Source organism: Notechis scutatus, chromosome Z (genome assembly GCF_049901735.1).
Source record: "Notechis scutatus isolate UNSWTSFEM ecotype Mainland chromosome Z, rNotScu1.2, whole genome shotgun sequence".
NCBI classification, from domain to species: domain Eukaryota; kingdom Metazoa; phylum Chordata; class Lepidosauria; order Squamata; family Elapidae; genus Notechis; species Notechis scutatus.
This window is the reverse complement of record NC_142025.1, coordinates 35,313,498-35,327,291: the sequence shown is the minus strand read 5'-3', so window position 1 is coordinate 35,327,291 and position 13,794 is coordinate 35,313,498. Positions and strand designations below refer to the sequence as shown.

Here is a 13,794-nt window from a genome sequence, read left to right as displayed (position 1 = left end):
ACTTATAATAAGGTGATGAGGAAAAGACAAGACGTGGGGGGAAAGGATGTATAAACGAACAGATAGTTGGAAACTTCAAACAGCATCAGGCAAGCTAATCTCCTGCTCCCCCCTCCACACCTTGTAAGCCAGCGTGATGCGATATAAAATTTTTATAGAACTTTTTATAACACTCCTGAATAGAGCACCAAAATGGATCTACTTATTTGTCTATCTAACAAACTTCTTTTTTTTCCAGAAGCCTCTATAGTGCCTCTAGCGTTCGTCAATATTTTTCTCCATCCCAAAAGATGTAAAGCTTTTTTTTCCCACTTTCCCGTTGTTATCTATGGCTTAGAATATCAACCAGTTTCAGAACATGAGGTAAACAGGATACTAGTCCATGGGTCTAAGGCCAAGCAGTGGCAGATCTGAACTAATGGAGTACCAATAATATTTTTCTATATATAGCCTGTAATTACTAAGACCAAATTTTATATAAGCAGCCATTTCCTTCAAAGTATTGTTCTGCGTCTCTTTTATCATAGATGCCCTTTAACTTATCCTTTTATGTCCAATATTATGTCCATAATTTCCTTTTATTTTTATTTCTTACTACAGCAGGATCAAATTAGTCACTGTACTAACAAAGTGCTGATTAGGGCATCAGTTTAATTGAGGTTCCTGGATTTTTTAGAATAAGGAGTATATTTATTAATCAAATGGGATTGTTTGATGACATATTCAGATATTTTATATTAGCAATTATTGATACAACTGCATTTTCCAGAATGTACATTAAAATATTATACTTTATTCAATGTCCTTTGTGTATTCTCCCAAATATATTGTTATTGTATAAAAATGGATAATGTCTTTTATGTTCCACACCACAAGTTACATACTAAAGAAACTGTTAAAAAGAACTATTGTTTCTTTACAAAAATTCTTGGGATATAAATGAAGTGAAATAGTTATTTTTGCTCACTTGGCAGATACCTAAGAATAATTTGAATGGTGAAGAGTTTTTCTATTTGCTATATTACATTCAAATCCACTCCAGACTGAATTAAACAGGTGGCATTCCACCTGTACATAATGATTAATTTTGCTGATATAATTATTTATGTGAAAATGTTTATCGAACCCTGATCATTTCACATCTGCTACTAAAGTTGTATCTACTCTTGGGCAATGCATTTTTATCAAGTATAAAATAATTATATTGATAATTATTACCAAGAGAAACATTTAAAAATAAAATGCATCTTATGGGAAGGTAATAGATATATTCCAATAAGTCACATTTTCTCAGTCTGTTGATGCAAAGGTAGTTTCTTTAAGAAACGGTAAGTATTAATAGCATTCTGAATAGACACTCAAACATGGACCTTACGGAGATACCACAGTGTGGTTTTCCATAATCAGATACTCTTCACAGGTGTCAAATGAGAATTACAGAACCTGTAGCCACCTCAATCCAAAGAAGATCAAGCTAAGAAGTAGTCATACAGCAGTGATTTATTCTGATTCCAGATTTACTGAAGAAACTAATTTTAATTTATTTATTTTGTAAATTTATAGATAGCCTTCTGACAAATGTGACCGACTGTTTCAACAAACTTAAAAAGACAAAACAATAAAAAAATAATTAAAAACTCCAATCTGGGGGAGAGTGCACTCAATTTTCCTAGAAATATAGCCACCTTGCAGGTCCATATCCATTTTGATGGATCCCAGGGCAGATGGCAAAGCCATCTTAATCCTAGGAATTTGAAGTAAGAATACTTTCTATCGTGTGGATCTGCAAAATGTCATCTTCCCAAATCTGTTATCATTTAGCCAATAAAGTTATCTAAAGAACTGGAATAAAATACTATTAACATGTACATTACATTCAGTCCTGTCCTTTTTATTTAGTCCAGTTGAAACAATGAAAGAAATGAACTAGACAGAGATTATAAACTGGTGCTTCACATCTTCCCCCAATGCAGTTCACTCCCTTGCCAATATCAAATATTATATTTGGGACAATTCAGCTTGATGGACTAATATGGAACAATACTGTATAACGCAATTGCTTTAGAAATGCTGTTGCCACCAGGAAAGTCTTTATGAAAATATTAGACAGTTTCATGGTTACAAGCAACTAAGCAGCTTTATTATGTTCTAGTAGCAACTATTCTACATTTTCCAAATAACATAAAAATCAGGCACTATATCAGTGTCAAGATAAGATCAGGATTACGGGATTACAGAACACAGTGCAACATTTAGCAGATTTTTACTCCTATTTCTAAGTGCCCAAGACAAAAGCAGATTCATCCCAACATTCAACTGTCTAAATTGTGGGTCCTGTGTTTGAACTTGTTGACTTACATTAAAAAAAATGAGGCTAAGTTTGACAATCCCTTTGAATTTAAAGCAATGTCAAATACATCTCCTACTTAACCATAGCACATCGATTGGCCTTTCAATGAGAATAGAGTTGTCAGTTATCCAACAAGTGCACTAATTCATAGTTTATCTCCAAACACGTCAAGATACTATTATAGGTAGAAGAAGACTTGCTTTCAAAGCTGTATGTTGCTCATAACTTGGATGCCTGAAGCATTACTTTCTCCAACATTGAGCTACTTGAACATTTTAGAATTAATCTCAGTTGCCACTCTCATTGGAAGAGGAAAGTTACTCCCTACTTACAAATAGCTGTTTCCAAGGAGATTTATCTACTTCTTCTAGAAAGATTTATACATTGACATATTTGGAGCTTTTAAGTATTCTGTAATATTTTAGTTTGCTTTTCATTTTACTATTGTTCATATCTGTTATTTTTAATTTGAAACCAAATAAAGACTGATAATATATTGAAGAGGTGCCAATAAATCTCATATAATAAAGTAATTTTATTTATAAAATAGACAATTAATAGAGAGTTAAATTCCTTGAAATATTCCCTGCACAACTTCTATCAATCACAAATAGTGAGCAGCATTATACATAGGGTTCTAGATCTAAAGCCAATATATCTAGGGATTCATCACGTACCATGCTCAATATTTTAGAATTATTCTCTGTTATAAGGTATAAAGGAAAAAAAGTCTCTCCCCGCCCCAATCTGTGGACAGATAAATGACAGATGACATTAGATAGACAGACAGACAGACAGACAGATGCTAGGCAGACAGACAAATGTACATAAATTATATTTCTTCATACAAATCTATTATGACAAAAAGTACAGATGCACATCTTCTGGGGATTTTGTTACTTTCAGTTAGATAGCGATTTACATTTTTTTAGCCATCCTGAATAAAAATAATAGCTTACAAGTTAAATTACAGACAGCCCTGGGAATCTACTTTGAAAAAAGTAGAGTGTTTTTGAATTGAAGTCCATAAGGAATCCTCCTGCGGAGCCCTAAGTAATTTTCTTAATTTTTGAACTGCACATTAAGCACATCGTCAGCTGTTGTAAATTCGTAACCAACAACAAACCATTATGTATCTTTCATCTAATTACACAGGCTTATTATACACCTGTACCAATGTAGCAAGTTTGTATAATAGTTGTGGTTTCCTTCATGAAAACAGCTTCAGTAATGAACTGAAGGTACATTTAAGATACAGGCAATTCAACTTAAGGAACAATTTTGACTTCATGAAATACAGTAAATTATACAACATGTTCTATATTAGCCTACATATGCAATTTGCTGCATTAATCTATTTTTTTGTAAGCATTTATCAGCCTCATAGGCAACTAGGAGAAAACAATTTATATTGGGTGGATCATTAGTGTCAGCTTGTATATTTGCTTTTTTTAAAAAAAATTAAGGACATAGAATGCCCCATCTAAAAAAGAAACAACATTGCTGTGTTTTCATAGAGAATTGTTTATGGCAACTCACAGCAAGAAAAGCAGATGCATCCAATACACCTATTTGAAAGTGCATATTTATTTTAGATTTCCTTTTTAGCTATATTCTAAGACTTACATTTTTATCACCATGAACAACAGGTTGTTCTTCATTTCTTTTCATCCTCATAAATTGTATGCCTATTGGCTATACGAAGGTTATTGCTTCTAACGCATGAGTTATACCAGCCTACTTGTACCAATTTTTCTGGGAAAAGGGGAATTAATTCTGGGTAGCTGTGATTGGTTAGTGAACTTTTTATATCCCATGAGGGGTTATATCAACTGCTCCAAAAACAGGATTTGGGCAGAACTAATCAAAAACCAACATCAGAGTTTCCAAGACTGAGTTGGGGAGCTTCCATGGACTGATACCACAGAAATACAGTGTCAAAATAGTTAGAATTCAGCAGCATAAATTTAGCTCAATTTTCAGGGTTCAGGGCGGGATTATTTTATGGGAATTTATGTATATTTATGTAGATTTGAAAACTGATGCTGGTCTATGACCATAATCAAGATTTGATGTTGATTTTATTTTATTTTGATTTGATTTCGATTCTATTTCAATTTAATTTGATTTTGATTTCCCTTCTCCCAAAAAAGAATCAAAATTACCAACTAAATTGCTTTCTGAGTTTGGAATGGTTTTCAGCAGGAAAACAAGGAGCTCCCACTCATATCAAAAGGCAAAAATCTAAGAGTAAAAAATGTCATCAGCTATCATCACCCTTTTTAAAGGCTTCTCAAATCATTGTGTTTCTTCTTGAAGCTGTTTAGAACCCTAATCTTTCAAATGTTGGCTAACCCACCTTATACCCCACCACGGTAGATCATTTAAGAAGTAAAAGAAGAGAAAAATATATTCCCTGCTCTTTTCTCCCTGAAATACTCTGTAACTTTAGTTAAAACGGTGGTTAACTAAATATTCTACTTCAGGTCAAGGATGGCTGCAGATATTTCCAAGTCCGTCCATACCTGGCCTATTTCCTGTCCAACACTACTTACCCTTTCCCCCATTGTGCACCAGTAATTTATACAGAAATAATGTCAGTGGTCAAGCAAATTAAAAGGGAATAACCTCAGCTGATGACTTAATTACTATAAAAATTATCTATGGTGATTTAGATTGCTAAATTCCAATAGCAGCTTGTGTGTGTGTGTGTGTGTGTGTGTGTGTGTGTGTGTGTGAATGTAAATTACCATGCATAATTTTTATAATAATTAAGTCACCAGCTGATATTATTTCTTTTTAATTTATTTGACCATTGATATTATTTCTGTATACTGCTGCAGAATGGGGAAAGGATAAGTAGCGACTGGATAGGAAATAGGCCAGGTACTTATAGGCTTTTCATTTAAGAGAGAAATTACTGGATTGGGTTTAGGAAAAACACATAGCAGTTTGCTTGTAATGAAGGATGGTCCCATATAGACATACTCTGATATTTAGTATTCCAATATCTAAGGGGCTACCACAAAGAAGAGGGAGTCAACTTATTCTCCAAAGCACCCAAGGTAGAAGAAGAATAGATGGAGGCTAATCACTAAAACTAAAACTATTTGTTTTGAGGTATTTTTTCCTGAACTGCCTATTGAATCAGAATATTCGTAATTTACCCAGGCAATCTAAATTCATTTTATCGCTAGTATTTCTTGTGTGGTAGAAATCACATAGCTACTTTGAACGTTTTTAAATACTGTTAGATTGTTTGTAAGTTCCAAAAGAAAAAAATAATTTCAAGAATATAAAATATGTTATTTGTATTTGTTATATGATTTGAATAATATTTACATATTATAAATTATTATGTTGTTATGCATTGATATGTTTTATAAGTTTAGTCTCATAGTTTAGTTCAATAGATTTTAGCTTTTGATTATTTTTCTTAGTTAAATGGTGTTTAAAGGATAATAGACTCAGCCATTAAGTTTATTTTATGGACTTTGTTTTATTTATATTTGCCTGTTTTGTTGTATAGTAAATGCTGATCATTAACCAAATAAAATTTCCAGCCTTTTTTTTCAATCTTCCAGTCTTAAAATGGAAGAATTCTTTTCTTTTAGATTTTTTTATCCTTTTGGATTTCTTTTCATATACAATTCAAGGTGACTCCTTCCTCCTACTTTTCCTACAATAACAATCCTATGAGGTCAGTTGGTCTGAGAGGGAGAATGACTGGCCCAAAGTCACCAGGTTGGTTTATCATGCCTAAAGTGGGACTAGAACTCATAGTCTCCTAGTTTCTAAGCCACCACCTTAACCACTATATCAAAGTAGCTTTATTTGATTTTAGATTTTAACAATGGCTAGTTTTTATATTTAAAAAATGGTTATGTTTTGTTTAGGTAACTTTAGGTAACTTTGAACAAAATGAGTGGAAATTTATGTCTCTTTTCTTCCCCAGAATTCAGTTTATTCTATTTTATAATTACCATTGTTATTTAAATATTAAAATCCAGCTAGTATTAAACATGCAATAAACTTTTCTTATTTTAGCAAGGTTAAAATTAATTTGAACCCATTATATCAAATAAGCCTTTCATATCCTCTCTCTTCCTGTGGGAAAAGTTGAGGTTACACCATGAAAGACAACACATGTTATGAACATAATCCTATTATCATAATGGAAATAATACTATTACAAAGGAATAAACAACAAATGGTGCATGAAGTCCTCTGAAACTTAAAATTCACTTGGGACTCTCTAAGGGGATAGCACTAGTCTCAAACCTGAATTTGATAGTTTCTTGGGAAGTAAAATGCATATGGAAGTAAGCAATGTGTTCTAGAAAATTATATCCAAATTAATACTATTATAGAATACACTTAGTTTCACAGAGAAGCAGGTGGCTGAAAATTTGAAACTGCATAACCTTGTTCTTAGAAATACTTTAAAATAGGATGCATTTTTGAACAGTGAAATTATTGTAAAATATTAGTTATCTGTTTATTGGTATAGAAGACAGCCACTACATTCTAAACCCATGGAAATTCCCAAACTGCCATTTCTCTATTATGTACTCTATAATTTATCATGGAAAATGTCCAAAAAGGAACTTGTTTAAAACTCAACTGACCCACAATCACACAATTTATTTTTCTCATTCAGTACTGTAGCTGTTTTGTGAATTATTGTATCTTCTTCAGCCATTTTTCTTTTAATGAAATATCCCACTTAGCCTTGTTAGTAACAATTATGCCCTGTGAGACAATGGAATATTGTTTTGAGAGACAAATCCTCATAAGTCAACCCCATAATAAGATGTAACAGGGCTATAAAAATAAGGAGAATGCCTAGATGGCAACAAAGGTTTAGAAAACTCTAAATCTTCCCTATTTTTGAAACCTTATTTTCATAGTCTTAATATCTAAGCATCTAATCCTTATCTGACTAAGTGAAGAATGAGATAAATTAATGGGGAATAATACTATCAATGGCTATTTGTTAAGGTGCTTATTTCATCAGTATTAGAGATGGATGTCTTTGAAGAACACAAATGAGAAAGTCTGCTAGTCTTTTTTTCTTTCAAATACTGTTATGGGAAAAGAATATTGAACTAGATAGGACTTTGTGTGGATCTAATATAGCCCTCATCTTCCTTCTTACATATATTTAGAGCTGCAAAGATTTATTATAAACCAAGAAATAACTAACTAATTCCTGGTTTGTAGGGAAAACTGCTTGTTTGCCTATATAATATTTTACGAATTAGTAAATAGTAAAAACTATTTACATATTTCAGTTCATTGGTTGGGGATTGTTAAAATTAGACTGCTAATGGTAAAGATGAAACAGAGCAATTATTTTCAGGACTCGTATATTTGTTTCTCTCTTACACTCACAAAAAACAACTCATCAAATGGGGGTTAAAGTGACTGACTATAATGTCTTTTCAATGTTATCCAGATATGTCTCAGAAATTGATCCCACTGAGTCTCATCTGGCTTACTTTCAGGTCTTCAAGAAGTAAGTCAACAATTGCAATTTTTTTTTAAAAAAGGTATCTTACAAAATTGAAGAAAACAATTTATTTTTAATGGTTTTGTTCCAGTTGTGTTTATAAAGTTACTTAGCCTGTGAACAGATTTTTTTTAAACTTTGCTACTTTTCAAGCTACAGAATTACAGCTCAATAGTAGTAATACCATATTCTAAAGGAGGCATGCTTAAGATGTGGCAATTGTAGGAAACTTATTACCAACTATGTTATACCCTTAACATTCTCTTTGCAATTGTGATGGCATGCAGACAACTTATATATACCTGCCCTATGTGCCCCAATCAGTGTACTTGAATACTTCAAGACAGCCGACAATTAATTAACACAATTAATGTTGCTAGTTTTTAGGCAAGATCTGTTTAATTTGTACATATTTTAATCTTGCATTTTATATTTTATGTAGTTTAATATGCCTTGTTTTAATTGTGATGCTTCTGACATGAATAAGCAAACAAACAACTCTTAATATTTTTCCACCATCAATAGAAATAATTCCATTGAAGTAGTCCCTATTTTAAAAGCCAGTATATATTGCAGGCACTATCTCTCAGTCAAAATAATCAAATTCTGCACAGAATTATTTAGAATGTATTAAATGTGTATAGAAATATATTACTAAAATCAGTCTATGATTTCTCTGTTAATAAATGACATTTTTAACATGAAGCAAAGATCAAATAAAACAGACATTATTCTTTATGACTACACTTGTTTCCAATATATGGAGGTATACTGTAACATCTTTACGTACAAACAGAATGACTTTGACAGCATATTGTTTGTTTGGAGTCACCATCTTTTAAAATGTTTTTGCAAGATATATTGAATCACCTACAAGCAAAAGTTAAAAGTCTGAATTTTTCCCCTTGTTCTCTTTGGTAACATTTTGCATACAATATAATTAATATTGTCCATTTGCTTTTCAGCAAAATGCCTGCTGAATTATATTTTACAATTTTTAAAAAAATCCTATATTTTCAATGTTACTAAATCACAATAACCACACACACAATTGAAACACAGCTACATATACTTTTACCTTCTGAGATGTGATGTGTCTATTTTTTCCTGCTGTGTAAGGTTGTCCTTGATGTTAGCAATATATTACAACCTGTTGTTATGCGTAACTGTGTACTTGTACTCTCAATTTCCTATAGGATTTTCAAGATCAGGGAATTGCAGGGTTGTCTTTAATAATTCTGTTGCAACAACTGACATATGATTGCAACAGTGTGCCTTAGGCTTCATACATATGAAATGGGAAAACAGAAATTATACTTGTCCATTATTATACTTTAAACTACAAACACATACACAAGCCTTATTGTTGCTTATAAAGGACAAGTGTCAAATTGTCAGTTTTAATATCTTCCCCTTCATATTCCTTTTGTGAAACAAGTTTTGGGTTGTTACTTACTAATTAGTTAAACAGAGGCTTTAAAAATAACCCATATTTGAATATTTAGTTAACAGTTTTGCAATACCCACATTTTTCTAAATGATCATTAGCCATTGTTATGAATATATTGATCTCTGAGATAGACTTAATTTTTCTGAATTGCTCAGCCATATAGATATCTAAGTATTTATAGAAAGTCAGGAGCACCTTTAACCAATTTCACATAGCTGTTATGAAGCTACATATTCCCTTAATCTGGTTGGATGAAGGATATCCATATTTAAAGCTATGTTTTCCTTCAAACAACTATGCAGGCACAACTATGGCAAATTTCATATTCTCTATGAATAATCAAATAAAATTGGAGTCAGATACAGCTGTTTCCTTGAATTATTTTTAAGGCCCAAATAAGTAGTTTTTTTAATAGATATTCCATTATTATTATTATCATTCATTGCACAATCAGCCAAATGTTCATGCTGGATTTCGCACTGAATTTGTCCATATTATTATATTAGTTTTTCTGCTATTGTAAGTGGGATGCTTTTGATACAACCTTAAATCTAGACAGCTGCCTTAGTAGCTTATGATAAGGACTTAAAATATTGTATTGATTGTGTTGCTTTGTCTAACCTCTTTCTCTCCTTAATACTCTCCAAGTACTAAGTCTTTGAGTCATGGTATTGTTTCTAATTAGCAAGAAACAATTTTTCTGATTATAAACACTTTGGATTTGCAGCTCTGTAACCTCTAGTCACCCAGAAAGGGTATTTATTGCTTCATATAGCCTTTACTATAATAGTAGCTTCTAATTAATGCCACCTAAATCTACAGTAATGCCAAAAGAGAGACTTATGAATATGCTTGCTGCATGATATTATTCACAAGTGGAAAGGCTCTTGAAAACTTTCCAACTTTATGTCATAGAAATTTGACAGAATACTCATGAGAGGATCAATTTTTTAAAAAACAGATTTATAATGTGCTACTGTAATCCATATGAAAATCTCCATCAATGCAAAGTTTTTAATTTTTTAAAAATAATTATTTTAAGGAGAAAAAGAATTATTTGCAGTAGAAGCAAAGAATTTATTTTTAAAAGCTCGATTCTACTTTAATTGCATAAGTAAGAATTTAGTAACATTTAGTAATTTTCAAATAGATCAGTAATATCAGTACTGTTTCTTTTTTTTTAATTTCATATTTTTAATATATACCATTTAGAGTTTATAAGAAAGAAAACTCACAATATGCCATGATACCAAATCATACAAACTGTATGATTATAAAATCACCATCTAAAATACATTGGCTTAATACTCACTAATGCTGTGAGCTAAGTAGCCGTTTAACTCAATTAAAATAATTAAATAAAATAATTTAGCATATGATTTGAAAATCATTGTAAACACATTGATATGAATGTTGCATAAAACAATAGTACTTTTATAATAACTAAGATTTTTTTTTTTTTGCAAATCTTAGTTAGAGATTATGATGTAGAGATTATCTACATCAATATTACCATTTATTCTTTTACGATATCTTATCTTTTATATTTTAGTTTGGTATCTGCTTTTTTGTCAAACTAGAAATTATTTATTATACAATTGTATCCATATTGAAGATAACTGTTTTTGTTCTTTTTATGTTGTTTTTGTTCTTTTCTTGTATGTTACTTTTTAAACTTTTCCCCTTTTTTTGTTGTAATTTGGTATTTTTGCCTTTTATCTTTGAGAATTAAAAACTGTATTTAAAAAAACAACAATAAGAGTTAACCTTTTTGCTAGAAGATGGTATGGAAGGAAGGTCCAACTACAGGTAGTCCTTGACTTATAATAGTTCATTTAGTTATAATGGTACTGAAAAAGTAATTTATGACCATTTTTCACACTTATGACCATTGCAGCATCTCCATGATCACTAGATCAAAATTTGGCTTGGCAGTGGGTTTATATTTATGACGGTTGCAGTGTCCTGGGGCCATGTGATCAACTTTTGTGACCTTCTGACAAGCAAAGTCAATGTGAATCCAGATTCACATAACAACCATGTTACTAACTTAACAAATGCAATGATTCACTTAACAATTGTAGCAAGAAAAGTCGTAAAATGGAGACAAATTAAAATGTTTCACTTAGCAACATAAATTTTGGGCTCAATTATGGTCATAACTTGAGGACTACCTTGGTTTTTATAAAAGATTTTCCTCCAGCAAGTTCACTAATTGTCATCACTTCAGACTGGATCTTTATTCCCATTTCTGAAAAATGAAGTAAAGTCAATTGGTCAGGTCCAGTATGTTGTGAACTTAGATCTGTAACTAATGAAGCTACTAAAGCAAGAACTGGGCTAGAAACTGTTGCTATCTCAGTGGAGATCAGGTACATTTCAAACCTATCAAGAATGTAGCTGAGGATCCATTGCCTAGGAAAACAAATACTAGAATTAAAAGTCTGATGCATAGTTCATATTCAAATGTTGATTTCTGTGGCTAAATGGCAAATCTTCTGTGAATATGGCTTCATTTTTGTCTTCAATAAATAGGCTAATTTGCTGACTCATGTCTGGGAGTCTTCTGCCAATTCAATTCCTGAATAAAGGGTTCAGTGTCTAGAGATCTGAGAGTTACAGCTTGGCAGAAATTAAATTCAAAGCCCAAATTAATAGAATAGATTTAATTAATTAATTAACTATATTTATTGACATGGATGGACGGTAAACCAGAGATAATGAAGGGCAAGTACTCACACCTAGAAATGGCAGATATTTATTTTTAATATCCCTTATCCTAGGAGAGTAAGTGCTCAATTGATCTTGTGGGAAGGGGTCTCTTCTGGAATATCATCCTGTTTAAAAGTAGGATTTTAGCTAGGTTCTCTGTCTACAACTGACTCTTGGCACTGAATTTTGTTTTCAGACACGATCTTCCTGTTTGATTATGTCTTTTTCATAGTCTGATTCATGGAATGAGTGGAAGTTTGGTTGCTCATCTGATCTTCCACGCTTAATACTAGGCAGATAAGGTAAAAGTTGTGTTACAGTATGTGAAACCCAAGAGGAATGTTGTTTGAATAGATAATATTTGGCTACATGGCAAAATAGCTGTCGTGGTGTGCCTTTTTTTGTTACACTAAATAAATAAAGTACTCACAAGTAAAACAAATTCTCTTCTAATGTTTAACACTATGTATAAAGTATCAGTGTTTAAACTTAGTACAGGGTTTTTCTTTATACTTGGCTTGCCAAAATGTACAAAATACAACCAAGTATCATTCCTTTATAATGATAAAGTTTAAGCCATAGAAAGTCTTAGGAATCTCAATAGTTAATTTGATTCAATTTTCTTAATAAAATTCAGAACTATATATTATTTTTACAATCTGTGTCACACAGTTTGACACCATGTAATTTTTGAGGTATTTTATAATTTGCAAGGCAAACAACAACAATGCCTCCTGTCTTCTAAAAACTTTCTTGCTGCTAAATAAACAGCCATGACTTGGTCACAATTGCCACAGTAAATCTTTTGAGTGAAGGTATTTAATCCAACTACAAAGGTTTCCTTTATTTTATCATGCAAGTTTGAATCATGTTGCACGTTCCTCCAACTGAAGGAAATGAAAGATCACTCACTGAAGCCTATTTACAAAATTTATCTGCTTAAAGGAATAATAAAAGAGAAGGAGTTTTCAGGCAAACTTTTCTCATGGGTAGTAACAGATTGAACTGATTTGTGTCATTCTCTGAAATGAATATGCATCCGAGTATACAGAACATTACTCTATATTTACATGTTAAATTGGGGCATATTAAAAATGGGTGGAAAAATTGCTATATACCCCATAATTCATTTCATAACTTTGGTCGCAACCTGATTTGGCTGCAAAAAGAAAAAAAGTGAATTTTTTGGTCGGAACCCAGTTTGGTCAGAAGTGTTTGTGACCTAATTAATACATTAAGTGTTGTAATGTATGTAAAACTTGTAGATCTGGGACAGTGTGTGTGTGTGTGTGTGTGTAAAACTTGTAAAAAAAAGTTCAAGATTAAAATGCATATCTGTCATTCATACAGCATCCCTATGAAATTGAAGTACTTCTACTTGAAAATATCTGCTATTTTTTTCTCCAGAGATTATTAACAAATGATTAACTTGTTCCTTTAATAGACCTATGACAAACAAAAATGCAAATATCCATGATAAAGAGATCAAAGCAAAGTGATTTGTATTTCTAAACTAGTGTAGATTCTACTTTAATTTTTGCTATTGACTTGGATGCTTGCTATAGGTGAATAAAGTATGATAGAAATAATTAGGACTAATAAATCAAATCTAAATGCTATTCAGACAACGTAGCATTACTTTATTTACTACTTATTTTTAAGTCAAAATAAAATGCCTATGTTTTGTAGGTAAGGACCATATTTATCTATGGGAAACATTAAACCGATTCTTCATTATATATGAATTTACTTAATATGACCATAGAAAAT

General features: G+C 31.6%; 1 long non-coding RNA gene across 1 annotated transcript in view; it reads right to left on the bottom strand.

Annotated features, from left to right (window-relative positions):
• Positions 1–9,033, bottom strand: part of LOC148128818 (uncharacterized) — a 160,164-nt gene extending 151,131 nt beyond the window's left edge. Inside the window, exon 1 of the long non-coding RNA XR_015745677.1 lies at positions 8,941–9,033. This is a non-coding gene — a long non-coding RNA (uncharacterized LOC148128818). The remainder of the gene's footprint in view (positions 1–8,940) is intronic.
• Positions 9,034–13,794: the final 4,761 nt, after the last annotated feature.